The sequence below is a fragment of the Ahaetulla prasina genome, chromosome 1 (assembly GCF_028640845.1).
Source record: "Ahaetulla prasina isolate Xishuangbanna chromosome 1, ASM2864084v1, whole genome shotgun sequence".
Classification (NCBI taxonomy): domain Eukaryota; kingdom Metazoa; phylum Chordata; class Lepidosauria; order Squamata; family Colubridae; genus Ahaetulla; species Ahaetulla prasina.
Genome location: NC_080539.1, coordinates 97,135,654 through 97,162,510, shown reverse-complemented (window position 1 = coordinate 97,162,510; position 26,857 = coordinate 97,135,654). Strand labels below are relative to the sequence as shown.

Below are 26,857 nucleotides of genomic sequence, written 5' to 3'. Positions count from 1 at the left end.
AGGGGAAAAAAAACTTGAAAGAATCCACTACAATAGGCAACATAATTATTTTTCTGCTCTCATCGCATCGGCAGATAATCGCCCAGCCACCCTGCTTACGGTGACCCGCTCCCTGCTTACGCAGGAGGCTTGGGAGGACCCCTTACAGGGGCGTGCTGAGGATTTTGTACAATATCTGTCTGATAAAATCGCTTGGATTCGGGACGGACTGGACACTGATTGGATAGATCCGGGTGGGTTGGCGGGGACGAGTCTTGAGAGTAATATCTGGGCTGAGTTCGATCCTGTGACTCCCGACGACATGGACAGGTTGTTGGGTAGGCTGAATCCCACCACATGTTTATTGGACCCGTGTCCCTCCTGGATGGTACTGGCCACACAGGAGGTTACACGAGGCTGGCTCCTGGGAGTTACCAATGCTTCTTTGTTGGGGGGCATTTTCCCCACCGCCTTGAAAGAGGCGGTGGTGAGGCCCCTCCTCAAGAAGCCCTCCCTGGACCCAGCTGTATTAGCGAACTACCGTCCAGTCTCCAACCTTCCCTTTTTGGTGAAGGTTGTTGAGAGTGTGGTGGCATATCAGCTTCCTCAATACCTGGAGGAAACTGTCTATCTGGACCCGTTCCAGTCCGGTTTCAGACCCGGGTACAGCACCGAGACGGCTTTGGTCGCGTTGGTGGATGACCTCTGGAGGGCTCGGGACAGGGGATGTTCCTCTGTCCTGGTCCTGCTAGATCTCTCGGCGGCTTTTGATACCATCGACCATGGTATCTTGCTGCGACGGTTGGAGGGTTTGGGAGTGGGGGGCACCATTTTTCGGTGGTTCTCCTCCTACCTCTCCGACCGTTCACAGACGGTGTTGACAGGGGGGCAGAGGTCGACCGCTAGGCAACTCACTTGTGGGGTTCTGCAAGGGTCGATTCTCTCGCCTCTCCTGTTCGACATCTATATGAAGCCGCTGGGGGAGATCATCCGTGGTTTTGGGGTGAGTTGTCAACTGTACGCTGATGACACTCAGCTGTACATTTCCACCCCGAACCACCCTAACAAAGCCGTTGATGTGATGACCCATTGCCTCGAGGCCGTTCGGGTCTGGATGGGGATGAACAGACTCCAGCTCAACCCATCCAAGACAGAGTAGCTGTGGATACCATCATCCCGGCACAGTCAATTAACTCCATCTTTGACTGTGGGGGGGCAAATTGTTGGCCCCCAGGGAATCGGTGCGCAATTTAGGCGTTCTCCTGGACGCGTGGCTGTCTTTAGAAAACCATTTGACGGCCGTCGCCAGGGGAGCTTTTTATCAGGTTTACCTGATTTGCCAATTGCGCCCTTTCCTGGATCGGGACTCATTATGTACAGTCACTCATGCCCTCGTCACTTCCCACCTGGACTATTGCAATGCTCTCTACATGGGGCTCCCCTTGAAGAGCACCAGGAGGCTCCATCTAGTCCAGAATGCGGCAGCGCGGGTGTTAGAGGGGGCACCGCGTTGCTCCCATATAACACCCATCCTGCACGGCCTGCAGTGGCTGCCGGTAGCCTTCCGGATGCAATTCAAGGTGCTGGTTACCACCTTTAAAGCGCTCCATGGCTTAGGACCGGGGTATTTGCGAGACCACCTTCTGCCACCGATTGCCTCCCAACGACCTGTGCGCTCCCACAGAGCGGGCCTCCTCAGGGTGCCGTCGACCAAACAATGTAGGTTGGCGGCACTCAGGGGAGGGCCTTCTCTGTGGTGGCACCAGCCCTATGGAACGAGCTACCTCCAGGGTTACGCCAACTCCCCGACCTCAGGGCCTTCAAACGTGAACTGAAGACTTTATTATTTCATCGAGCAGGACTAGCCTAAGATATATTTTAGCTAAATTTTAATGGGTTTTAATCGGTCTTTGACCGTTTTAGTGATTCGGCCAGTAAATATTTGTTTTTAATTGTTTTTAAAATATTGTTATTTATTATACTTATATTGTATTGGTGTGGGTATTTTAACATTGGCTGTAAACCGCACTGAGTCCTTCGGGAGATGGTGCGGTATAGAAATGTAATTATAAATAAAATAAATAAACATAAAACCCAAGCCAGGAGATTTGTACTTTCAATTTTCAAATCTTTTAATGTAGCCTTATAATAAAGTAGAATTAGATCATGTGGTCAATGTTTCCTCTCGGGTCTACTTGGAAGGCTGACATCAATCTTGCAATGTCGGAGGGTACAAATTTCTCATAATTTCTTTTTACCTTCTGCTAAGTTGAGACAGATCCTTTCTGTGTTTCTTTCTCTGCCTGTTAATCATCTGCAGGTTCTCCCCCCTTTGATCCGATCATTCCCTCAGGGGGAAAGTTGCTTAAAGTTGCCAAGGTTGGAGACCCCTGCCCTAGGCAGCAGCTCTTCTCACTTCCATTCCCACCCCTGTCTTCCAAGGTTATTCTCACATGTCAGAGGTTGAAGGACTTGTCTGTTACATAGCTGCTACATAATTTAGAGATTCTTTAGACATGACTATATTTTGAGTTTATACCATCCAAAGGCATATTTGTTCAGCTTAGGACATGTGCCACCATAACCAGCATTGCAGAATCCAGGAATGGGAATTAGGAATCACATCACATCAGTTTTAGCTTTATGAAGCCATCTATATGCTTCCACCAATTCAGAAAATGGCTATTTTTTTGGGAGAGGTATCTATTTAGAATATGTAAACCGGTATTCCCTAGCAGAGACCAAATACTCCAATAGTTTCTGAGCCCAGTTCAAATTCCTGGGTATTATTTTTGGAGCTCTTCTTGGTCGGGAGTCTGAGATATCAGAAAAGTAGCATTTTCTCAGTTTTAGCGAGCAGCAGTGATAAACGTTGGCCCTCTTATGTGTTTCATCAATCTTGCCTGTTTTTCTTGTGGGAACCAGAAGGTTGGGTGGGCTTCTGGGCCAACATCTTTGGGCTACGTCCTGCTTTGGCTTCCTTTTTGTCACTTTTGTCTATGCTGAGAAAACTGTATTTTCCTTTAGCCCACTGATTGAAGAATTTGCAATCTACTAAATCACAGCTTTAAACAAGCCCAATAAATCTAATGCTCTTCTGTGGCATTTATTGTTGTGCTTTTATGGAATATGGAACTTCACTGTTCGTTTGATGCATTTTATTATTAACCAAATCGTACTGTCATTTTTATTGTATGCTGTGAACTATGTTGAAATTGTTTCTAGGAAAGGCTGAATACATTAAAAAATAAGTATTCTCTAGTCAAGAATGCAGTGTTGTGGAAATGGAATTTTTCCTTTCCACAGTCCTTTTCAGATGATAAATGCTCCTCAGCCCCAGGTGAAAGAGGGGATAACTTGATCCTCTGTTGTTTCTCCAGCAACACATGTAGAATAGAATAGAATAGAATAGAATAGAATAGAATAGAATAGAATAGAATAGAATAGAATAGAATAGAATTCTTTATTGGCCAAGTGTGATTGGACACACAAGGAATTTGTCTGTGGTGCATATGCTCTCAGTGTACATAAGAAGACAAGATACAGTCATCGAGAATCACAAAGCACAACACCCAGTGACAGTCATATGGTACAATAAGCAATCAAATCATACTAGGAAACAATCAGTATAAATTGTAAGGATACAAGAAACAAAGTTACAGTCTTGCAGTCACAAGTGGGAGGAGATGGGTGACCGGAATGATGAGAAAATCAATAACAATAGTAATGCAGCCTAATGTGAGTAGTTTGACAATGCTGAGGGAATAATTTGTTTAGCAGAGTGATGGCGTTTGGGAAAAACATGTTCTTTTATCTATTTGTCTTGGTGTGCAGTGCTCTATAGCGTCGTTTTGAGGATAGGAGTCCAGGATGTGAGGGGTCTGTAAATATTTTCACGGCCCTTTTTTTGACTTGTGCAGTATACAGGTCCTCAAAGGAAGGCAGGTTGGTAGTAATGGTTTTTTCTGCAGTTTTAATTAGCCTCTGAAGTCTGTGTCTGTCTCGTTGGGTTGCAGAACCAAACCAGACAGTTATAGAGATGCAGATGACAGACTCAATAGTTCCTGTAGAAGAATGTAAATGGGTTGACATCTGCTTTTTTTAGTTCTACCTTCCATGTGTTTCTTTGAAGGAAACCAGGAAAGCAGATACGTATGGATATGAGCTTTTAATATAACTGGAAATATTACTATTTGCAAGCATCCAAGTCATACTTAAGCGTCTAGAACTTATTAGTAACATGCATAAAGGCTCTGATCGAGATTTGGAGTATTTTTGTGTATATCTGCATTTATGATATCATGGAAGTTTGGATTTGAAATGAGAATATTTATAGATTTGAAATGGAATTTGTTGCTTTAATGCCACATATACCTACGTAAATCCAGTAAATGGATAAGGATCATCTTCAGGGACTTTCCCTCTTGTTCTCTCTTTGCAGGGTATATCAGAAACACAACATATGTCTGGCTGATAAAGACTACATGTATTAATCCCAGGAAGCACCTTTGTTGTCTTCCTGATTATTCTGGAAAGTCTCAGCAATCGAGGTTGAGTGGATCATTCTTACCTATTTCAAGATTAATATAATTGTTTTAGTTGTCTTAATTAAAAGTTCCATGAAGTTAATATTCAATTAGTGATTTAGATAATCCTAATAAATAAACACGTCAAAAGCATCATATTTCAGAATATATTCTGAGACATGAAATACAAATAAGCATATATGTTAGACTCATCTCTTCCTCCCTCTTGTAATGTACTCTTGAATTTAAAGAAAATCATAAAGCTAATGTCTAAACAACCACATCATAAGAAAATGGGCCAAAATAACTTGTAAAGTCTAACAACTGTTGTCAGAAAGACAGGAGGGGAATGATTTTGTCATTAATTAGAAGATAAAAGTAAATTCAATCTACTATGTTCAGAAGCTGTTGCCTGGAAAAAAAAAGTTTACAAAATACAAGGTGCAGGCATCTGTGGATGCCTTTATCATATGGTCTTATGTTTCACTGCAAAATAAATGGAAAGCCAGGCTAGGATTCCATTCTGCAACAGAGCTTAGTTAAGGTCTATAATGAAAATATTTACAGACCCCTCACATACTGGACATAAACTGTTTCAACTCCTACCCTCAAAACGATGCTATAGAACACTGCACATCAGAACAGCTAGACACAAGAACAGTTTTTCCCCGAATGCCATCACTCTGCTAAACAAATAATTCCCTCAACCCTGTCAAACTATTTACTAAGTCTGCACTACTATTAATCTTCTCATCGTTCCCATCACCTATCTCCTCCCACTTAAGACTGTATGACTATAACTTTGTTGCTTGTATCTTTGTGATTTATATCGATATTGTTTCCTGATTGCTTATTTGTACCCTATGACTATCATTAAGTGTTGTACCTTATGATTCTGGATGAGCGTATCTTTTCTTTTATGTACACTGAGAGCATAGGCACCAAGACAAATTCCTTGTGTGTCCAATCACACTTGGCCAATAAAAATTCTATTCTATTCTATTCTGTTCTGTTCTGTTCTGTTCTGTTCTGTTCTGTTCTGTTCTGTTCTGTTCTATTCTAATGCCAAATTCAGTCTGCTAACAGTGCCCTGAGGTACTGGCTATTTAAAAATCCAGATTAAAATGGTTCCCAAAAATTTGGAAAAAATAATATACAGCAATACAAAATAAACAACAGATGAGAGTATGAGTAATAATGTGTTTGAAAAAGGAGTTAGAGTAAAATAAATGAAAATGCTTAGTTAAATTTGTGCCTGCAATTTTGCCTGTTACTTAAAAAAAGAAAAAGCAATGTTGGCATAAGGGCTGCGAAGGCATTGCATTTCCAAAGTTCCTATTGAAATAATCTCATAGATGTAAATCCTAGAGATGAATGCCTTGACTTAACAGAGAAGGCTAGGGTTAGGGCTGAAGAATAATCTCCGCTGACAACCTTTGTTTGTTCTCAGGCTACCATCTCAGTCAGCTTGCAAAGTTAGAAGGTGAGCCAGTCCTGCAGACATTGACTTCTTTGAGCAATGTAGCTCTGATTCCCCTCCCTCCACATCCACCCAAATCCAAGATGCAGAAGTGGGAGTAATCGGAAACCTTTCTTCCTCAAAGTTTGCAGCATTATATTGTGAAGAAAATGGGAGAGGAACCAAACCGGCAGGAAGGAAAAGCTGAAGATGCTATTCCTGAAGATGCTTTGAAGGGCAGATAGTTCCTCCTTACATGTGGCCAGTGTTGATTGGCATTGATTTAGGATGCTGTTAAGTGATTCTAGTTCTGTTCCACTCCAGACAACCTCTCTTGGAATGTAAGGGCTGCCAATAGAACTCTGATCTGATTACAGGAGAGGAATGACAAGTTGTAATGTCTGTATCTCAAAACTCAGCATTTTAGAAAGCTGTTCCCTAGATGGGTCAAGGTGCCCTACACCTCTGTACTATGCTCATCCACATAGTGTTTGCAAATAACTGCATGAAAAGCGAACTCTTTAAATGTAATTGTCTTTTAAGGAATTCTGATATCCCTTTTTAAGGTTAAGGTTAAGATTTCCCTCACACATATTTGCTAGTCGTTCCCAACTCTAGGGGGCAGCGCTCATCTCCGTTTCAAGGCCAAAGAGCCAGCAGTGTCTGAAGATGTCTCCATGGTCATGTGGCCAGCATGACTAAATGCAAAAGGTGCACAGAACGCTGTTATCTTCCCACCAAAGGCGGTCCCTATTTTTCTACTTGCATTTTTTTACATGCTTTCAAACTGCTAGGTTGACAGAAGCTGGGACAAGTTACACGGCACTAGGGATTCGAACCACTGAACTGCCGGCCTTCCAATTGACAAGCTCAGCGGCTTAGCCACTGAGTCACCAGGTCCCTGATATCCCTTTTAGTCAATCATTATTTTTATTTTTTTAATAATGCATTTTCCTCTCCTTTTGTGCCCTGCACTTTAATTTATTCCTGGACTAGCGGCCTGGATGACTAGAACATTCAGACAGCCAGTTCTGTAGAAAATCATTAAGATTAAGTGCAAAAAGTCTTAGTTAAGCACTATTTCAGGCAGGATTTCCCCTCCCTCCCCTTCCAAGCCTTAAAAATAGCTACTGAAAAATGGCTTCTCATTTCAGCCAATGACCTTGATGATCTCAATCCTTGACTTTTCAACCTTTAAGTGAAAATATATATCGCTATGACTGAAATAAAGATTTGATTTACACACACACACACACATTTTATGATTACAACAGGCTGTGATTTTTCTAATCAAGCTCTTGCTAAATTGCACTGTAGCAAAGATGGTAAAACCCTGCGTGGATTTTAGATTCCTGTTAATTTTTTAAAAAAGCAGGCTAGACGTTTTTATAAATACAAAGTAATGGCTATGCACCTAAAAAGCAGGATAGTTCCCATCACCAACCTCTTTCCACTTATGACTGTATGACTGTAACTTCGTTGCCGGCAATCCTTATGATTTATATTGATATATTGACCATCAATTGTGTTGTAAATGTTGTACCTTGATGAATGTATCTTTTCTTTTTTTCTTTTCTTTTTTTATAAAAAAGTTTTATTTTAACATTCTTATCCAATAACATATTCAATGTACCATCATGTACAATTAATCGGATCTGCCCGGTCACCACCCCCTTCCTTTTACTCTCTTCCCTTCTCTACCTTCTTCTACTTTCCACAACCATCCTCCCCCTCTCTTATCTACATCCTCTCCTCCTTCCTCCCTACTCCTTTCTTCTCCCTCTTTCCCTCTTCCTTCCTTTCCTCTTCCTCCTCTTCTCTTTCCTACCTCCTTCTCTCTTCTACTTCCTTCTTTCCCATCATTCTGAAGTGGTAGCCAGGCAGCTCCGATCTTACATTAATTATACATCTTCAATCATCTTTGTACATTAACTATCAATCCATTTTCTACCCTGTAAAAAATTCCTTAGACTTTCTTTAATATCTTCTCTCAATTTCCGTACCTGAAGTGAAGAAATTTCCAATATTTTAGAAGTGGTTAAATCTCTTTGCTTAAAGGCCATTTTTAAACTAAATAATATCAAGAAGAAGAAAAAAAGGGAAAAAAAGGGGGAAAAAATCTCAATAAACTTTTCTTCTTAAACACTGTAAGAAAAAGATAATAAAAAAAGAGATTTAAAAAAAATTTACGAGCTGTTGACAACAGATTAACGCTGTCTAAACAGCTCTACAGAATCACACAGAACTGGCGGACTGAGATAGCCCGCCATTAACGAAGCGGAGCCACCCGGAAGCCCGATGAATGTATCTTTTCTTTTATGCACACTGAGAGCATATGCACCAAGACAAATTCCTTGTGTGTCCAATCACACTTGGCCAATAAAAATTCTATTCTATTCTATTCTATTCTATGAAATGGCAGAGGATACTACCTTCTCTGTTAATTTAGAAAAACCTACTATTTAGATTTCTGAATATAATAGACTTCATAATAATTCGTAATCTTGGGAATGTTTTTTTGAACAATATGCAAAACTTTCTGTCTCCAGTTTCCTCTTCATATGCATGTTTATATATGGCATGCATCTTGAAGGATGGGAAAATTAACAGCAGAGATGGATGAAGACTTAATGTCAGTGTACACAGGTAGTCCTCAATGTAACAATGTTCTAGAATTACAAAGGGCACCAAATGGATGCTTTACACGCCATAAAGCATTTCACAAAACATTGCCCCATCACCCCTGTAGTCACATGATACCAGTCTGGGTCCTTGGCATTCTTTTCACACTTATGATCAGTTGCCAGTAATCATGTGATTACATTTGCAATCTATCTGCTGGCTTCCCCAGAAAGTCAATAGAAAAGCTGGCAGGGAGGGTTGCCAGCTGTTGCCTCCTGCCACAGAGTTCCTAGCAGGCAGCCGCTGACCATTATCATCAGTCAATTGTAGAAGGCAACTTTACTTGGACCAGCTTACATCCCGCAACAGTACTTGAAAACCATCAAACAAGAATATCAGCCTGCCCTGGGTCCTTGATAGGTAAATAAAAATGCCAAATTCAATCTAAACATGTAGTGGACTGTGCAATTAGCCATGATAATAATTTGATAGAGCCCCTTCCTCAGTACAGGTGGTCCTCGACTTACATCACAATTGAGCCCAAATTTATGTTGCTAAGTGAGACATTTGTTAAGTGAATGTTGCCCCTTTTTACGACCTTTCTTGCCACAGTTGTTAAGTGATTACGGGGATGCTGCCATTGTTGTAAGTGTGAAAACCGGTCATAAGTCACTTTTTTCAGTGCCATTGTAACTTTGAACAGTAACTAAATGAACTATTGTAAATCAATACAATACTACAGAACTTATACTTCTTTTTTTGCCAAGTCAGACTTCTGATGATTACATAGACAAGTTAATGTAATTTTCTTGGCAGCATTTTCAAATGTCACTATCTTTTCTCTAATATTCATAGGGAATGACTGGCCTGGGGTTATCCAGCTGGCTCGCTTGCCAATGGCAAGACTAGCACTGAAGTTTCCCCACTCTTAGTCTAGCATCTTCTCCACCGTATCAAACTGGCTGATGCGTATATAATAATATTCATCACAAAAATTAAACTAGGGCAGCTGGTATTTAGTAGTTGTGTTATTGTTTTTTAAGAATAGAATAGACTAGACTAGACTAGACTAGACTAGACTAGACTAGAATAGAATAGAATAGAATAGAATAGAATAGAATAGAATAAAATTTTTATTGGCCAAGTGTGGTTGGACACAGAAGGAATTTGTCTTGGTGCATATGCTCTCAGTGTATATAAAAGAAAAGATACTTTCATCGAGGTACAACACTTACAACACTTAATGATAGTCATAGGGTACAAATTTAACACTTAATGATACAACACTTAATGATAGTCATAGGGTACAAATAAGCAATCAGGAAACAATCAATATCAATATAAATCATAAGGATACCAGCAACAAAGTTACAGTCATACAGTCATAATTGGAAGCAGATGGGTGATGGGAACAATGAGAAGATTAATAGTAGTGCAGACTTAGACAGTGTTGAGGGAATTATTTGTTTAGCAGAGAGATGGCGTTCGGGGAAAAACTGTTCTTGTGTCTAGTTGTTCTGGTGTGCAGTGTTCTTTTGAAGGTAGGAGTTGAAACAGTTTATGTCCAGGATACGAGGGTCTATAAATATTTTTCTAGCCCTCTTTTTGACTCGTGCGGTATACAGGTCCTCAATGGAAGGCAGGTTGGTATTAATTGTTTTTTATGCAATTTAAGAATCATTTCCATTTTCTTTGCATGACAAGTTTATCCTCATCCAACAGGGTTCTTAATATGACCACAATTTAAGTCCAAAAATGGCATCATCAGACAGTACACAATGGGATAATACGTAAGAAAATGCATTGAGTTCTCAACATAGGTAGATTGGAACCTGGGCCATTCAGAATCTGGGCCTGCATGAAATCCCAAACTTTCTTTGCTTATCTCTGAACATCACAAAAGATGGCAACACAGTTAGAAAAACAAAAAAAAGGGGGAGAGAAGGATTCGGAGAGCATTGAAGTAAATGAACAGCAGTTGTGCTTTCAAATCAGTCTGAGCTTGACCCATTTACATCATAGGCAAATGTGTTTGTGATTCCCCACTTTCCTGATGTAATGGAAGTGACATACCTTCAAGGCATGCCTACAAAGCATGAACAAGTGTGTGTACACTTTGGAGTAGCCCTTGCCCCATTTGATCTGCCTCATTCTGCCCCATACTGTCCTCAGGCTATGAGTAATTGTTGAGAATCTTTGAGATGAACCGATACCATTAAAGTGACCGATTACTGTGTTGCTTTAGGTTATGTTATTTTATATTCTGTTACCATGGATGTTTCATTGTACTTCCATTGATGTGGGAACCAACAACAATGATTTTGATTGTGGCAGAATGTAAGTCTGATCAATCAATCAAACCTGGGGAGTCGAGAATTTTCTTTAGAGATCTAAAGAAAAAATAGCTTTATTTATTTTATTTATTTATTTTATTTTATTTTATGTATTATTTATTTATTTATTTATTTTATTTATCAAGCATATATAAGATAAAAGATACAAGTATAAACATAATTTGAATACATGAAAAGAGTAAGAGTAAAAAGGAAAATTAGGAGAGGGACAATAGGCATGCTGGTACTCTTATGCACGCCCCTTACAGACCTCTTAGGAATGGGGTGAGGTCAACAGTAGACAGTTTAAGGTTAAAGTTTTGGGGGTTTGGGGAAGAAACCACAGAGTTAGGTAGTGCATTCCAGGCACTGACAACTCTGTTACTGAAGTCATATTTTCTGCAATTGAGTTTGGAGTGGTTTACCTTGAGTTTGTATCTATTATTTACTCATGTATTGTTGTGGTTGAAGCTGAAGTAGTCATTGACTGGTAGGACATTGTGGCAGATAATTTTTAGTACGTAAAATCATCTGCTACAATGTCCTATCAGCCAATGAATACTTCAGCTTCAACCAAAACAATGCAAACTCATGGTAAACTGATCCAAACTAGACTGCAGAAAATATGACTCCAGTAACAGAGTTGTCAACGCCTGGAATGCACCACCTGACTCTGTGGTTTCTTCCCCAAATCCCCAAAATTTTAACTTTAGACTGTCTACTGTTGACTTCACCCCATTCCTAAGAGGTTTGTAAAGGATGTGCATAGGCGCACCAGTGAGCCCACCGTCCCTGTCCTAATGTTTTCTTTTATTCGTACCATTTACATGTATTTATAATTATGTTTACACTTGTATCTGTCATAAAATACATGCTTGATGAAATAATAAATAAATATTAATTAATTAATTAATTAATTAATTTTATGTACTATGCTTAGGTCAGACCGAAGTCGGCGTAGTTCTAAGTTGTCTAAGCCCAAAATTCAAAGTCTGGTGGCATAAGGTATTTTACTGCAGGTAGAGGAGTGGAGGACTCTTTACTCTGTACTCTGAGCTTTCTTAGATAATCAGACCTGAATGACGTCCATGAAATTTGGTATGTTGCCATAAAAGCTTTAATTTTCCTGTAATTTTCCTTGTATTAGCCTGTCAGAGAAAAGAACTCTGTTTTTCAAATTGTGCTTTAGGTTTAGGTATAAACCTTAGCCCTACAGACACTTTAGGCTTTATGTGTGTGTTGGATTTATTTAAACAATTAAATGCCCAACTCCCAAGGACTCTGGGCAACGTATCGCTTAAAAAGCAAGACCAATGCTATAAATGAGAGGGGAAAAAATAAATGCCACAAAAAGAGTAATATACATACCCTCATCTGACAAAGGCTGCGTCACCAACCTCCCCCAAGATTTGCAAAAACAGCCCAGTGTTCAGTGACTTCCTAAACATCATCAAGGAAAGAACTATCTGCATATATCTGCATATTAAAATTATCTTTGCACAAATTCTTATCTTGCCAGTAAATATTAGTTTAGTACCAGTTTATTAGCCTGGGAACATTTGAATATTGAAACATCTGACAAATCGTTTGTTTACATCTTGGTCTTGTCACTTGACAGTGAAATAGCTAGCTAAACCCATATAGGCTTTAATTAAGGAAAAGGCATAGGGAGGGCAAAAGAGAGGAAGGTAGGTTAGTTATACAAATGTAGGTTACATGAGAGACAGATTACAAGTAGCTTATCAACTGATAATTGAAGTGCATTAAAAACTCATTGTGTTTGTTGAGAACTTTTAAGATTCTTGAAAACTTTTGATATATGGGAGTTCAGCAGTCTCTAGCTGAGTGCTATGTTGACATTTCTTTTTTTTCCCTAAAGTGGTCACTTTGTGATCTGCAATATTGCCTTTTATTTATTAGTTGGAAAAGGTGCTAACAGATTTATTCTCATTTTTGGCTATTATAGACTAACAATGATCTTCTTCAACTATATCAAGAAAGTAAAATAATCCAAATGTATACAGGAAAAATCTAAGGCAAGCTGTCCGTGAATATGCCCTAAAGGAGCTTTTTTCAATACATTAATTTTTGGTAGCTATTTGTGGTTCCATTAACATTTCTGCTGAAAAATAAATACATTCAAAATAAATTAATTATGTAACATCCCATGGCACCAGATGTTGGCAATCATTATCAAGTATCTAAAAGTATAAAATTAATAATGATTTTTCCCTCAAAACTGAATTATTCTAGATTATATTGAGTCTGAAATAGTTATATAATTTTTGTATTATTGTTATAAATATGGAAGAACAAGATAAGAAGGTATTTTCTCTTTCCTGGTTTTAATTCTGGTAAACAGACACATTCATAAAAATCTAGATCTAACGCTTAGCAGAAGGAAAAAGAGAGCAAATAAACCAAACTGCTCTTTATCCAAGCTGTTTTATCAAATTTGGGGTTTCTGTTAATTAAATTAGTTCAATAATTATTAGTTTAAACAGTTTTATATGGTATTAGATTTATATGCCACATTTCGAAAGGAATGAATAATAAAAGAGTCATTGTAACAATATTAGTTTCTTTCCTGTTTTGTCCACAATTCAGGTAAATCTATACTTAAAGTTCCCTAAGATCAAGGATGAAATCCAGCAGGTTCTGACTGGTTCTGGAAAACCAGTAGCGGAAATTTTGAGTAGTTTGGAGAACCGGCAAATACCACCTCTGGTTGGCCCCAGAGTGGGGTGGGAATGGGGATTTTACAGTATCCTTCTCCTGCCATACTGTCGTGTCCCACTCCTCCGCTGACGGCCGGGTCAGGGAAATCCGAATCAGGCATGTCTCTGCAGCTCTGCCAAAGTCCTAGCAAAGTCCTCAGGGCAGGCAGGAGACCAGAAAGTGACTTCAGCAAGTTATGTTTAGACTTTGCCTGACTCAGAGAATGCCAGAAAGCAGATCCTTTATATAGGCCATGGGGTGTGGCTCCATGACTCAGCACTTATCCAGGCCTGCCCCTCCCTTCCTTCTGTTGCCTCCGCCTATCAAGTCTTCTGACGTGGGGGTCACTCCAGTCGGCAGCTGTTGGTAATAGACCTCCCTCAGGCTCACATGCTGTGGAGGAGGGGGAGGGGTCTAGTTGCTCCATTTGCCTGGGCATGGAGCCAGAGCTGGGGGCTGGAGGTATTTCTTCTTCTTCAGCCTGTCTGGGCATGGAGCCAGGGCTGGGGCCGGGAGGCATACTAGAACATTCCTCCGTGTTCGGAAGCAGATAAGAAGACCCCGGCTGAGGTGAGATTGGACGAGACACAACACATACCCACCAAGCCACACCATGCCCACCAAGCCATGCCCACAGAAGCGGCAGTAAAAAAAATTGGATTTCACCACTGCCTAAGACACAGAATAATGCACATGAAAATTGCTTGCATGGTAGTTTTGGCTTTGGAAATTACCAGCATTAATACACTGTACAAAGAGCAGCCCCTGCAGCCTGTTTTTGGTCTTATGGAAGGAATCCTGTAAGTGAAAAATATTATTTATTTATTATTTATTTGTGGGGCTGGGGGGAGAGGGACGGAGGGAGAGAGAGAGAGAGAGAGAGAGGGAGCGCTTTCAGTTTCCCTATCTAATAATAACGGAAGCAAATTGATTCTGAAAAGTCGCGATAAGCATATCTGAATGATCAATAGTGAGGAAATAAGTTGGCTTATCTTCCCAGATGGAGAAGATAAGTTTTAATTGATTAACTGTTGCTTCTGGCACTGTTTTAATTGTCAGTAAAATTTGGATGGATTGCTGCCGTAGGAGAACCTGAAACTATGAGTTGCAGATATGATAATTGATAAAATACGAATGAAGGCAAATATATGTGTCCCAGGATAATGTTGCAGGATCCAATCGGTGGTCATTATGCTAGGCTAGAGAGAATTTCCCTGGGGATGGGCTCCAGCATGAGTCCCAAAGTTCAGAAGACTAAACCTCTGGTCCCAGCAGTGGTGGTATTCAGCTGGTTATATCCAGTTCGGGCAAACCGGTAGCAGCAGTGGCAGGAGGCTCCGCCCACCCACCCGGACATCATCATGTCCTGTTTTTGACGCTCTGCGCATGTGCAGAAGGTCCTGCACATGCGCGGAGGTGACCTGTGAGCTCACATTTGTGAACCAGTAGTGAAGGTAAGTGAATGCCACCTCTGAGTCCCAGTGACTGACCCAGATTGGATAGATAAAACAGCAAAGATCCAGGGAAAACAAACCCAAGTACTGCTGTCTGAATTATCGCCTGCAATTGTCTAAAAGGTAATTCAGATATTAAGCCCACAATATAAGTGGACCAAAATAAGCAAATGGTATCTTTTATGCTAACAAATCCATCCTCTATTGCAGGGGTCTCCAACCTTGGCAACTTTAAGACTTGTGGACTTCAACTCCCAGAGTTCCTCAGCCAGCTTTGCTGACTCTGGGAGTTGAAGTCTCCCAGGAGGAACTCTGGGAGTTGAAGTCCACAAGTCTTCAAGTTGCCAAGGTTGGAGACCCCTGCTTTAATGACAATGGTCAATTCTGAAAAACAGAATTGTTTAAGTGATCGCATGAACCAAACCAGATTTTAAAAAGCCTATAGACATTTCTCGGCACATAGGATTTTTCACAATGACTTTCCCCAGAGAAACATCTGCCTTCCCAGGGATGTCAGTAAAAGGACAGCAAGAAACAACACAATAGTTTCTAGGCCAGTGAAATAATGTAAGTAATTGAATAATGGAACAAGTCAACATTCTTGCAATTGCAATTCACTTTCGTGTTGGCTTGGAAACTTGCAAGCTACTGGGAATAGGGGAAGCGGCGTCTTAAATAATTGTTTTAAATGTGCCACATTTGCAGAACATTTATGGTATCTTGATCATACCGCTATCATCCAGAAGAACCTTTCCCAAGGTCTCTGAAGAGAGTTTGATTTTTTTTCTCAGAGCCCCCTGCACTGTTAACATCATTCCACAAGCTTTTTAACCTCGAAGTAACAGTAACAGAGTTGGAAGGGACCTTGGAGGTCATCTAGTCCAACTCCCTGGTCACACAGAAAACCTATACTAGGGATTCGAACCACCGACCTTTCTAATTGACAAGCTCAGTGTCTTAGCCACTGAACCACCTAGTGAACCGCCTCCAAAGGTTGATCTTTACAAGACATTTTTTTTGCAGGAATGTTTTCCGTGCCTCTGCAAGATTCCCCACACTTTGCAAATCCTTGTTATTTCACTTGTACCCTGTAAGGAGTTCCCTCAAGTATTCATTGTATTGCTTTTCTCTCAGTTCCCATATTCAGGGACTAGCACTGAAAGACCTGTCTGAGCCTGAAGACATCTGTTTACAATCTATGCTCCCAAACCCTCATTCAATCATACATCCTTCTCTCCTCCCACCCATCTGGTTTTCAAAGGCTTCTGTTTGCAATCTTGGCAAACATTGTGATGTTCCTGCCCACTGAACTGAGCAGTACATAGTAATATGTCAGAATCACTGTGAAGTTTCAGATGTATTGATGTTCATTGGGATGCCCATTACATTGCAAATACAAAGCTTAGATAACACCTTGAGTCAGTTTACTGGAGAAGCTCTCTGTGTATTCTGCATTTTGGATGATTTCCTTGTGATGCAGATAAAGTGTAATTGCTATCATTGAAAGCCCAACTTGAGTAAATAATGAATTAATGAATTACATGTGTTATGTTTATTAAGTTTATCCTTACAAAGGGAAAAAGAGGGAAGAATATTTAATTATTTAAAACACAGTATCAAAGAATATGTGTATGTAATGTGTTTCCCTGAAAATAAGACCTTATTGTCTTTTGACCACCACCCCAAAAATGGCTAGGGCTTCCTTTCAAGGGGTTCTTATTGACTCACCTCGTGGTGGCAGCACCAACAGCCTTGCCCAGCAGGAGCTTGCAGCCGGCCCAATTCTTCTGCGGCCAGTTGCCACCACTCACGTGTGTTGCCCCCCAGGCTCCGTTTCGCCAGCAGAGCCTTCTGGAAATCCCTCTGCAGCTGAAAAACGGGCTCTGGATTGACGCGCAAGGCACCCCAGGCTTCTGTTTCACCTTCAGAGGCCTTCCAGAAAGCCCTCTGCAGCCGATAACAGAGTTGCCTGTGTGTCAATCCAGAGCCTGTTTCTCAGCTGCAGAGGGCTTTCCAGAAGGCTCTGATGACGAAACTGAGGCCAGGGGTGATGTGCAACACATGTGAACAACACATGTGAGCAACACATGTGAACAACACGTGTGAGCAGCCTCAAGCAGGTGCAGAAAAAGTGGACTGCAGAAGAAGCAGCCCCAGAGAAGATGAGGCAGGTGTCAGAATGTGCGAGGCATCGTAAGTAGGGCAGCTCTAACCCACCCCCTTCCCCACCCTAGCTTAATTTTAAATTGTGTGCCTCACCCCACCCTCTGGGCAGGGTCTTAATTAGGGCTAATTTTGGGGGTAGGGCTTAATTTGAGCACATGCGTTCAAAAACATGATAGGGCTTCTTTTTGGGGTGGGGCTTATTTTAGGGGAAAATAGTATGTATGTATGTATGTATGTATGTATGTATGTATAGTTTTGGGAGTCTTTGTCAGAATTTTTATTATATGGTTTTGTATATATTTGCAACTTTAAGGGTCTTGTCAGTTGCAGTAACTATAAATCAGATAAAATACATAAACATATAACTCAATTGAGGAGATCTACATGCTGAAGTCTAGATATTAATTCATTATTTTGGTTGATTGCACAATCAGCCAGATGTTTAAACTGGATTTGGCATTTTTATCCACCTATCGAGTCCTTACCATGCACCTGGGATAAACAGATGGTGTTGCATAAAGGTATTGTTCAGGATGTAAGCTCTTCCAAGTAAGCTGCCTTTTGCAACTGACTGATCATGATTTTCTCAATGCTGATGGTGTTCAAGTGGTGCTCCAGATATTTTGGAATTATATCCAAGGTGCCTTTTACTACTATATTTGCTTTCTTTTGCCACAGTTGTTCTACTGTCAGGCACAAGAAACCAGGATAGAGTTCAAAAGCACTGTGTATTCCATGCGACATACAAGAATCTCATCTACTAATGGTCAAGACAACTTGGCAACAAATAAAAGTAAATGGACTTCAAGGAGGGTTGGACTTAGGTCTCATTTGGGGGTGTAGGGACTGATGATGTGTTTTACTCTGCACTTGGGCTCAGCCTGGTTATCTCCTACATCTTCTCCTACTTGCAGGTTTTTGTGGCTAATATAGGATTGAAAACTAATATAATTGCAACTAAAATAAATACAGGAGAAAAACAGGATGTAGTCAAGGCCATTCTAGTGTTATTCAATAATTATTATTACAAACAATTTAATCTGCCATCCTAACCTATATACCCAAAGGGGGCAGGAGGGTTATTTGAACTTCAAAGGGTGGATGCTGAAATGTGTATTTCATCACATGCTTCCCCTTGGCCCTCTTGTGAATGCCCATGGATTAGCCAATACCTTTTTTGGAGATATTTTTCCTATTTCCCTCTCTGGCCTATAACTCAGATTTCCCATCCAAGTACTAACTAGAATAAACACTGGGGATTAGTTGTTGTTTTTTTAATATCAGCCAGTGAAGAACTCAACTGAAACAGCTGTAGAATCCTAGGTGGATCAAAGCCAAGTTTTCTCATTCATCCTTGACCTGGTAAAGTCATCACGAGGCAACCTTTACTTGTCTTTCTGTCATAACTGGTTCTTCTTCTTAAGTGTATCCCCATCTATTGTGATCTGAAATGCATTATCTTCTAAATATTTTTTTTTTCTGAACGCAAAGACAAATACTCTGTCTTGCTTTCTGGAATCATTCAAAAAGAAGTCTGATTCCTGCTAAGAGGCAGGGGTGTCCAAACTTGGTCCCTTTAAGACTTGTGGACTTCAATTCCCAGAGTTCCTCAGCCAGCTTTGCTGGCTGAGGGACTCTGGGAGTTGAAGTCCACAAGTCTTAAAGGGACCAAGTTTGGACACCCCTGGCTTAGAGGATGCCATAACATTTTTGTGAATGGGGGGAGAAAAAGTGTGATGAGAAGAAACTAAGAGAGAGAGAAGTTCTCTGACGTTGGGCTGCAGCACAACCAGGGGTGAAATGCTCCCAGTCTGGAACGGATCGGTCGATCCGGTAGCGATGGCAGCGGGTGGTTCGGAGAACTGGTAGCAAAAATCCCTGGCCCCCCCACCCCGCCCATGCCCAGTTGAGCCGCACGATCATCAGAGCCATTTTTTATTTTTAAAAGCATTTTTTTTACAACCTCTTTGTCCGAAGAGATTGTAAAAAAAATGCTTTTAAAAGGTTAAAAAAAAGGCTCTGATGATCCCAGCTGAGCCACGTGATCACCAGAGGCTTTTGTTTTACTTTTAAAAGCATTTTTTTACAACCTCTTCAGCTGAATAGGTTGTAAAAAAAAATCTTTTAAAAGTAAAAAAAAATCGTGTGTCACAGCTGATCAACCCCCCCCCCCACATGCACTGTTCTACTTACCCCATGCCTCCTTTTGGCGTGCACTGCATGCACACACACCTCGCATTTGGTGCGTGGTGCGCACTGCGCATGTGTGCGCAGCACGCATGTGCAGCCAGCAAACCGGTAGTAAACCAGTTCAGATTTCACCATTGAACACAAGTCTGAAAGCTCGAAGACTAAACCTCTGGTTTAGCTTATATTATAAATTTATAAATATATTAGAAATTCTTTTTAAAAAACCATCCTAATTATGGTGTATATAGGAGGACAAGGAAGAGTGCCAGATTCAACTGATTGGTCAGAGGTTTTTCATCCCTTGTATCAGGAACAGACAGCTTGATGAATTCCAGACATTTTTGGACATTATTTTCATATCCCTTAATTAGCCTATCCAATCTTCAGGGATGATCAAAATTTCAGTCCAAAATCTCAGGAGGGATCAAACTGGCCACTTCCTTCTTGTCTTCATTTCATTTCATGTCATTTCATTTCATTTCATTTATTAAATTTCTATACCACCCTTCTCCCGAAGGACTCAAGGCGGTTCACAGCCAACGTAAAACAGAATTCATGCAATATATATAGATAAATTAAAAACACTATAAAAATCTGATTAAATTTTGGCTAACAATTAAAATTAAGTTATTAAAAACAAATAATAAAACCCCAGTTAAAACACAACACATTAGGCTAGCCCTGCGCAATGAAACAAGAGAGTCTTGAGTTCGCGTCGGAAGGTCCGGAGGTCGGGGAGTGATCGTAACCCCGGAGGAAGCTCATTCCAGAGGGTAGGAGCCCCCACAGAGAAAGCTCTCCCCCTGGGGGTCGCCAGCCGACATTGTTTGGCTGACAGCACCCTGAGGAGACCCTCCCTGTGGGAGCGCACAGGTCGATGGGAGGCTACCAGTGGCAGCAGGCGGTCCCGTAAATACCCCAGTCCTAAGCCATGGAGCGCTTTAAAGGTGGTTACCAACACCTTGAATTGCACCCGGAAGACCACCGGCAACCAGTGCAGCCTGCGCAGGAGAGGTGTTATATGGGAGCCATGAGTGGCTCCCTCTATCACCCGCGCAGCCTCATTCTGGACCAGTTGAAGCCTCCGAGTGCCCTTCAAGGGGAGCCCCATGTAGAAAGCGTTACAGTAGTCCAGGTGGGAAGTGACGAGGCGTGAGTGACCGTGCACAAGGCATCCCGGTCTATGAAGGGGCGCAACTGGCGAATCAGGCGTACCTGACAAAAGGCTCCCCAGGCGATGGCCGTCAAGTGATCTTCTAACGACAGCCAAGCATCCAGGAGAACACCCAAGTTCCGAACCCTCTCCATAGGGGCCAATGACTCTGCACCAACAGCCAGCGATGGAACCAGCTGACTGTACCGGGACGCCAGCATCCACAGCCACTTGGTCTTGGAGGGATTGAGTCGGAGCCTATTCCTCCCCATCCAGACCCGCACGGCCTCCAAACACCGGGACATCACGTTGGCAGCTTCATTGGGGTGGTCCGGGGTGGAGACGTACCGCTGAGTATCTTCAGCGTACTGATGATATTGCACCCCAAAACCACAGATGATCTCCCCTAGCGGCTTCATATAGATGTTGAACAGGAGAGGTGAGAGAACTGACCCCTGCGGCACCCCACAAGTGAGGTGCCTCGTGGTCTACCTCTGCTCCCCTGCCAACACTGTCTGCGACCGGTCAGAGAGATAGGAGGAGAACTACCGAAAAACGGTGCCCTCCACTCCCAATCCCTCTAATCGTCACAGCAGGATACCATGGTTGATAGTATCAAAAGCCGCTGAGTGGTCTAATAGGACCAGGACAGAGGAACAACTCCTATCCTGAGCCCTCCAGAGATCATCAACCAATTCGACCAAAGCCGTCTCTGTGCTGTAACCAGGTCAGAAGTCGGACTGTAACGGGTCTAAATAGACAGTTTCCTCCAGGTACCGAGGAAGTTGTCATGCCACCACACTCTCAACAACCTTCGCCAAGAAACGAAGGTTGGAGACAGGACGGTAGTTTGATAAAACAGCTGGATCCAGGGAAGGCTTCTTGAGGAGGGGCCTCATCACTGCCTCCTTCAAGGCGGACGGGAAGACACCCTCCCTCAAAGAAGCATTTACAATTCCCTGTAACCAGCCTCGTGTAACCTCCTGTGTGGCCAGTACCAATCAGGAGGGACATGGGTCCAATAAACATGTGGTAGCCTTCAACCTCCTCAGTATCCTGTCCATGTCCTCGGGAACCACAGGCTCAAACTCATCCCAGAAAACCTCACCAAGAACATCCTCCATCATCTCACCTGAACCCACCCTATCAGAGTCCAGCCCATCCCGAATCTGAGCGATTTTATCGTGCAGATATTGTCCAAAGTCCCCAGCACGACCCTGTCTTATTTGCTATGTAATATCTACATATTCTATTGCTAATCAACATGCATTCCTGAGTCAGAAATCTGACAAAGAACATGTATCTGCTGTATTGATTTATTTTTTGTAATGAATTTCCCCTGAGTTTACTGGCTATTTAGTGGCGGATTAATGCAATGAATTATATTATCTTCATGTCGTACTGTATTTATTTGGACAGTTCAGTGATTAAAGGCTGGAAGCTAAAAGAGGTAAGGTCTGGCCCTAGTAGGAAATGAGAAATGAGCATCTATGTATTTCATAGCAAACTGTAAGGCTTTAGTGACAAGGATTGTATGCTTATTTCATCTTCACCCAGGGAAGTGAGAACAGCATTTATCTGGTTGGGTTATTTGGGAAGAAAAATGCCTATTTCATAGCATCAGGTTTTAACTATAAATGTATCTGCTTAATTTCATTGTTGATTAAGTGGGAGAGGGAAGGGGCTTCCATACATGGTTTTCCATTCAGAAAATCTCAGAGTAGCCTTGTATCAGAAGCAATTGTTTAATAATTAGCTCTCATCAAGGCCCACTTTGGGCTAAGGCTAGTAAGCATGAGCCTAAGGTACGAAAGCTGAAGGGAGCACCTGTGATGCTCTTTCTTCTGATTTGTTCTAAAGCTGCAATTTTTTGCCTTGGCAGGAGATGATACCATCAGTCAATGTGGCCATAGGTACTATATACCTTTGTGCCATCACAGGTTCCCATTAGATAGGAGTCATATGTTATTAAAATAATGCTTAGGATCATCCAGTATGGATTAGATGGAAAGGAAAATGCCAGATGTTCAAGCTGGTTTTAAAAAAAGTTGAGGAATGAGCGATATTATTGCTGATTTATGCTGGATAGCCAAAGACTAGTAGGAAAGAAATAAGTGCTTCAGCCTTCAATTGGGTTGACCATGTCAGACTATGAAAGGTCTTCTGGAAAATGAGAATCCCAGAATATGGCATTGTCCTCATGTAAAACTTAGAACATCCCTGCCTACATCATACCACTAGCTCTGCTCCTTTCATTTTCAAATACATTATCATGACACAGGTCCAAAAAAAGCGGGGGAGGGGGCTTGGCTTAAGATGCCATAATTCTACTTTTGTCATTCTGCTCCCCTTCTGCCCTCCCCCCCCATGCTATTGGCACTAGGCAGCTGTTGACCTTAGAAACAGGGAAAGAAAGATGACATTTAGCACTTGACGGTAACAAACAATGAGAAACCATGAGGTTTGTTTCAATATATGGTACCTTAACCATTTCTCTTTAAATCTTCCAATTCTATTGGGGTTATTAGTTTCCTGTAGTAATTCATAAATGGGGTCACCTTCCTACATGGCATTGACCTTCTGTGTATTCATTAGGATAACTTTCTCCAACCACTGTCCTCCAGATTTGCTGGATTCCTAGTCAGCTTGCCATCTCAGAATTCTGGAAGTTGGAGTTTGATTTATCTGGAACAGAGGTGGGGAACTATGGCCCTTTTATGATTTGTGGACTTCAACTCCCAGAATTCCTGAGCCAGCACACAGGTCATAAAAGGGCCATAGTTCCTCACCCTTGAATTCTGGAGGATACTGGAAGTGGGGGATTGCTGCATAACAAAACTGCTACAACTATTAGTTTTGAACTGTCAATGCACCAACTGGACAACTTTTGGAAATTACGGTATGAATTATGAACTATAACATGTAAAACAGTGTGTCTACATGCTCAGGTATTTATTTATTTTTTGCAAAAGAACACTGTAATATATGTAGCAGCTATTGGCATTCACTAAATACACACGAAGAGATTATGTATCATTCCTAGAATGCAAATAAGATTATTAATAATGAACAGCAGAAATAGTATCAATAGTAAAAGACACCTGGTGAGCAATTCCAAAACATCTGGAGTGCCACTTGAATGCCATTGTGATTGACAAAACCACCCTCAGTCAATTGCAAAAGGTAGTTTATATCCTGTGATGACACTTTTAACAGCATCAGATGACACCATCTGCCTATCCCAGGTCCTTGCGAAGAACTCGATAGGTTTTTTTTTAAAAAAAATGCCAAATCCAGTCTAAGCACCTGGCTGACTGTGTGACCAACCATATCAACAACAGGTAACAAAAGCAGCTACATAGTAGTAATAAAAACAGAGAACAACAGAGAACAATAACAGCTAACAACAGCTATTCATACTTTCACTGCCATCGTCAGCAAGCATCCATCAGTCCTCTAAAAAAATTCACATAAGGAAAAACAGAGTTTTTGAAAGGCAGCAAGATCATATCGAGAGAGCTGATTTAACTGAAAAAAGAAAGAAAAGGAAAGTAGGACAGAGGAGGCAACAGGCCCAGAGTGCATTGGGTACATATGGCAAGGGAAAGAAATCGTTTGTGTCTGATGACAATGACAAGAACTAAAAGGTTCCCCATCCTCCTGCCTGAGGCATCAGGGATAGAAACGGCATTTGTGAGCCACTGCGTTGCAAATGCCAGACTCCTCGAAGGGCAGACTTGTTCAAACTGTTCTGTTCTGCAGAAGCCATGTAGAAATTAAATGTGAATGAGTGATGCACTTGTAAGATTAAACTTGCTTCCACATAGTGAGTCAAAAGACCTTCTGCAGCAAATTCCTTCTCTTTCCTCATGGGTATTTAGTAGTAGTAAAACCAGTAGTAAAAAAATGCCTTTAAAAAGTAAAAAAAAAAAAAAAAAGCTGTGCCGCATGATCATCGGAACCTTTTTTTTTACTTTTTTAAAGCATTTTTTAAAACTACCTATTTGCCCGAACTGGTAGTAAAAAAAATGCTTTAATTTTTTTTAAAAAAAAGGTTACGACAATCGCACAGCACAGCTGTGATTGTTAGAACCTTTTTTTACTTTTTAAAGCATTTTTTTACTACAGGTTCATTCAAACTGCAGCAAACCAGTAGCATTTCACTCCTAGGGTCAACACCTTTGGGATTTCTTCTAAAATTGGGCGGAATGGCACAGGAGAAATAGAAGTATGTCTTAGATGAGGTTGTATGTGCACTCTCCAAAGAATTTGCTGCCCAATTTGGGCTATTCTGAACTGAAGAAACAGAATTTGTTTTGATGTGGCATTCTTTAGTGACAACTGGCTTAGGACCTGGGTACTTACGGGACCGCCTGCTGTTACCACACGCCTCCCACCGACCCGTACGCTCCCATAGAGAGGGACTTCTCAGGGTGCCGTCCGCCAAACAATGCCGGCTGGTGGCCCCCAGGGGAAGGGCCTTCTCTGTGGGGGCTCCCACACTCTGGAAAGAGCTTCCCCCGGGTTTACGTCAAATACCTGACCTTCGGACATTCCGTCGTGAACTGAAGACACATCTCTTTATCCACGCGGGGCTGGCTTAAATTGGATTTTTTAATGTGAAATTTTATTAATTTTTAAACGGGGTTTTTAGTTTACGGTAATTTTAATTTCAGGCTAATTTAAATAAGTTTTTTAAATGGTATTTTAACCTGTATATTGTATTGTTGGTTTTATCTTGCCTGTACACCGCCCTGAGTCCTTCGGGAGAAGGGCGATATAAAAATCAAATTAATAATAATAATAATAATAATAATAATAATAATAATAATAATAATAATAATAACAACTCAGTTAGATTATTGGAGTTCACGGGTGTCAAATTCGATCGTGTCACGTGACGTATCGTGACGTATTGTGATGTTTTTTGCCTTTGCAGAGCCAGGGCGGGCATGGCCTGTGCGCAATGCATCCAGCCCATGAGCTGCCAATTTGACACCCCTGTTGTAGTTTATCTAGCAGTATCCTGTTATGGGAAATCATTGCTTTCTAATATAAATTAGAGGGATAAAGGGCAGAGATCATTTAATTCACGTTCTGCTTTACTTACAGGAACTTAGGGCAATCTCTTGTTTATTTTTATTCCATACCAATAATCCTATTAGATAAGTTGATTGAGAGAGAATTACAAATTTCAAGTCATCCAAGAAGCTTCCATGATTGAGGCAGAATTTGAACCTGAGTCTCCCTGGTCCTGAATCAATACCTTAACCAATGTACCACACTGATTTTCACATCTACATTTTTCAAACATGCAATGATCAGGTATCCTATCAGCCATATTTAATATTCATCTAATGAAATTGGAGAAAAATGGCATAAAGCAAACCAATACAAGTGCTTCAGTCATGTTTTCTACACAGGTAAACCATGAATTTAATTCAAGAAATTCATTTAATTTCTTGAATTAAATTTAATTCAAGAATTTCATTTAATTTCATTTAATTTCTTTAATTCAAGAATTCATTTAATTCAAGAAAGACATGGTTCATTATCTAGATAACATATAAATAAGATGTGAGGTTTCTTGAACTTAGTTGAATATATTTATGTGATTTATTTCAAGACAGGCACTACATTTTCTTAGAAATGGTTTACAGTACCTTATTATCAATATTTTCTTATTTGAGAAAGAAAAGTGCCTGAATTTCCTCAGGCCTGTGTGTTTTGGTGGTATTAAAAACTACAGTTCTGTGAGATAAACTGTTTCGCAGTGTTTCCACACCCTCTAGTGGTTTGCTATAGAACTCCATTGTTTCATGTTGCTGACAACATGGGGGAATTTGGAGGCAGGTCTTTGTTGTTTAATAAAGCAGGGGTCTCCAACCTTGGTCCCTTTAAGACTTGTGGACTTCAAATCCCAGAGTCCTCTGGACAAATCCCAGAGAACTCTGGGAGTTGAAGTCCACAAGTCTTAAAGGGACCAAGGTTGGAGACCCCTGTTATAAAGGGCTATCAGGGTTGGGGCAGAGGTGGGTTTCAGCAGGTTCTGACCAGTTCTGGACTACCGGTAGTGGAAATTTTGAGTAGTTTGGAGAACCAGTAGTAAAAAAATCTGACTGGCCCCATCCCCATCTATTCTCTGCCTCCCGAGTCCCAGCTGATCAGGAGGAAATGGGGATTTTGCAGCATCCTTCCCCTGGATTGGGATGGGAATGGAGATCCTTCCCCTGCCATGCCCACCAAGCCACACCTGC

At 41.2% G+C, this 26,857-nt stretch overlaps 1 long non-coding RNA gene across 1 annotated transcript; it reads right to left on the bottom strand.

Annotated features, from left to right (window-relative positions):
* Positions 1-3,428: 3,428 nt before the first annotated feature.
* LOC131191512 (uncharacterized) lies at positions 3,429-17,043 on the bottom strand. The gene is made up of 2 exons (XR_009153523.1): positions 16,820-17,043; positions 3,429-4,549 (listed from the first exon to the last, which is right to left on the bottom strand). It is a non-coding gene; the product is annotated as an uncharacterized LOC131191512 (long non-coding RNA).
* Between the last annotated feature and the right edge of the window lie 9,814 nt (positions 17,044-26,857).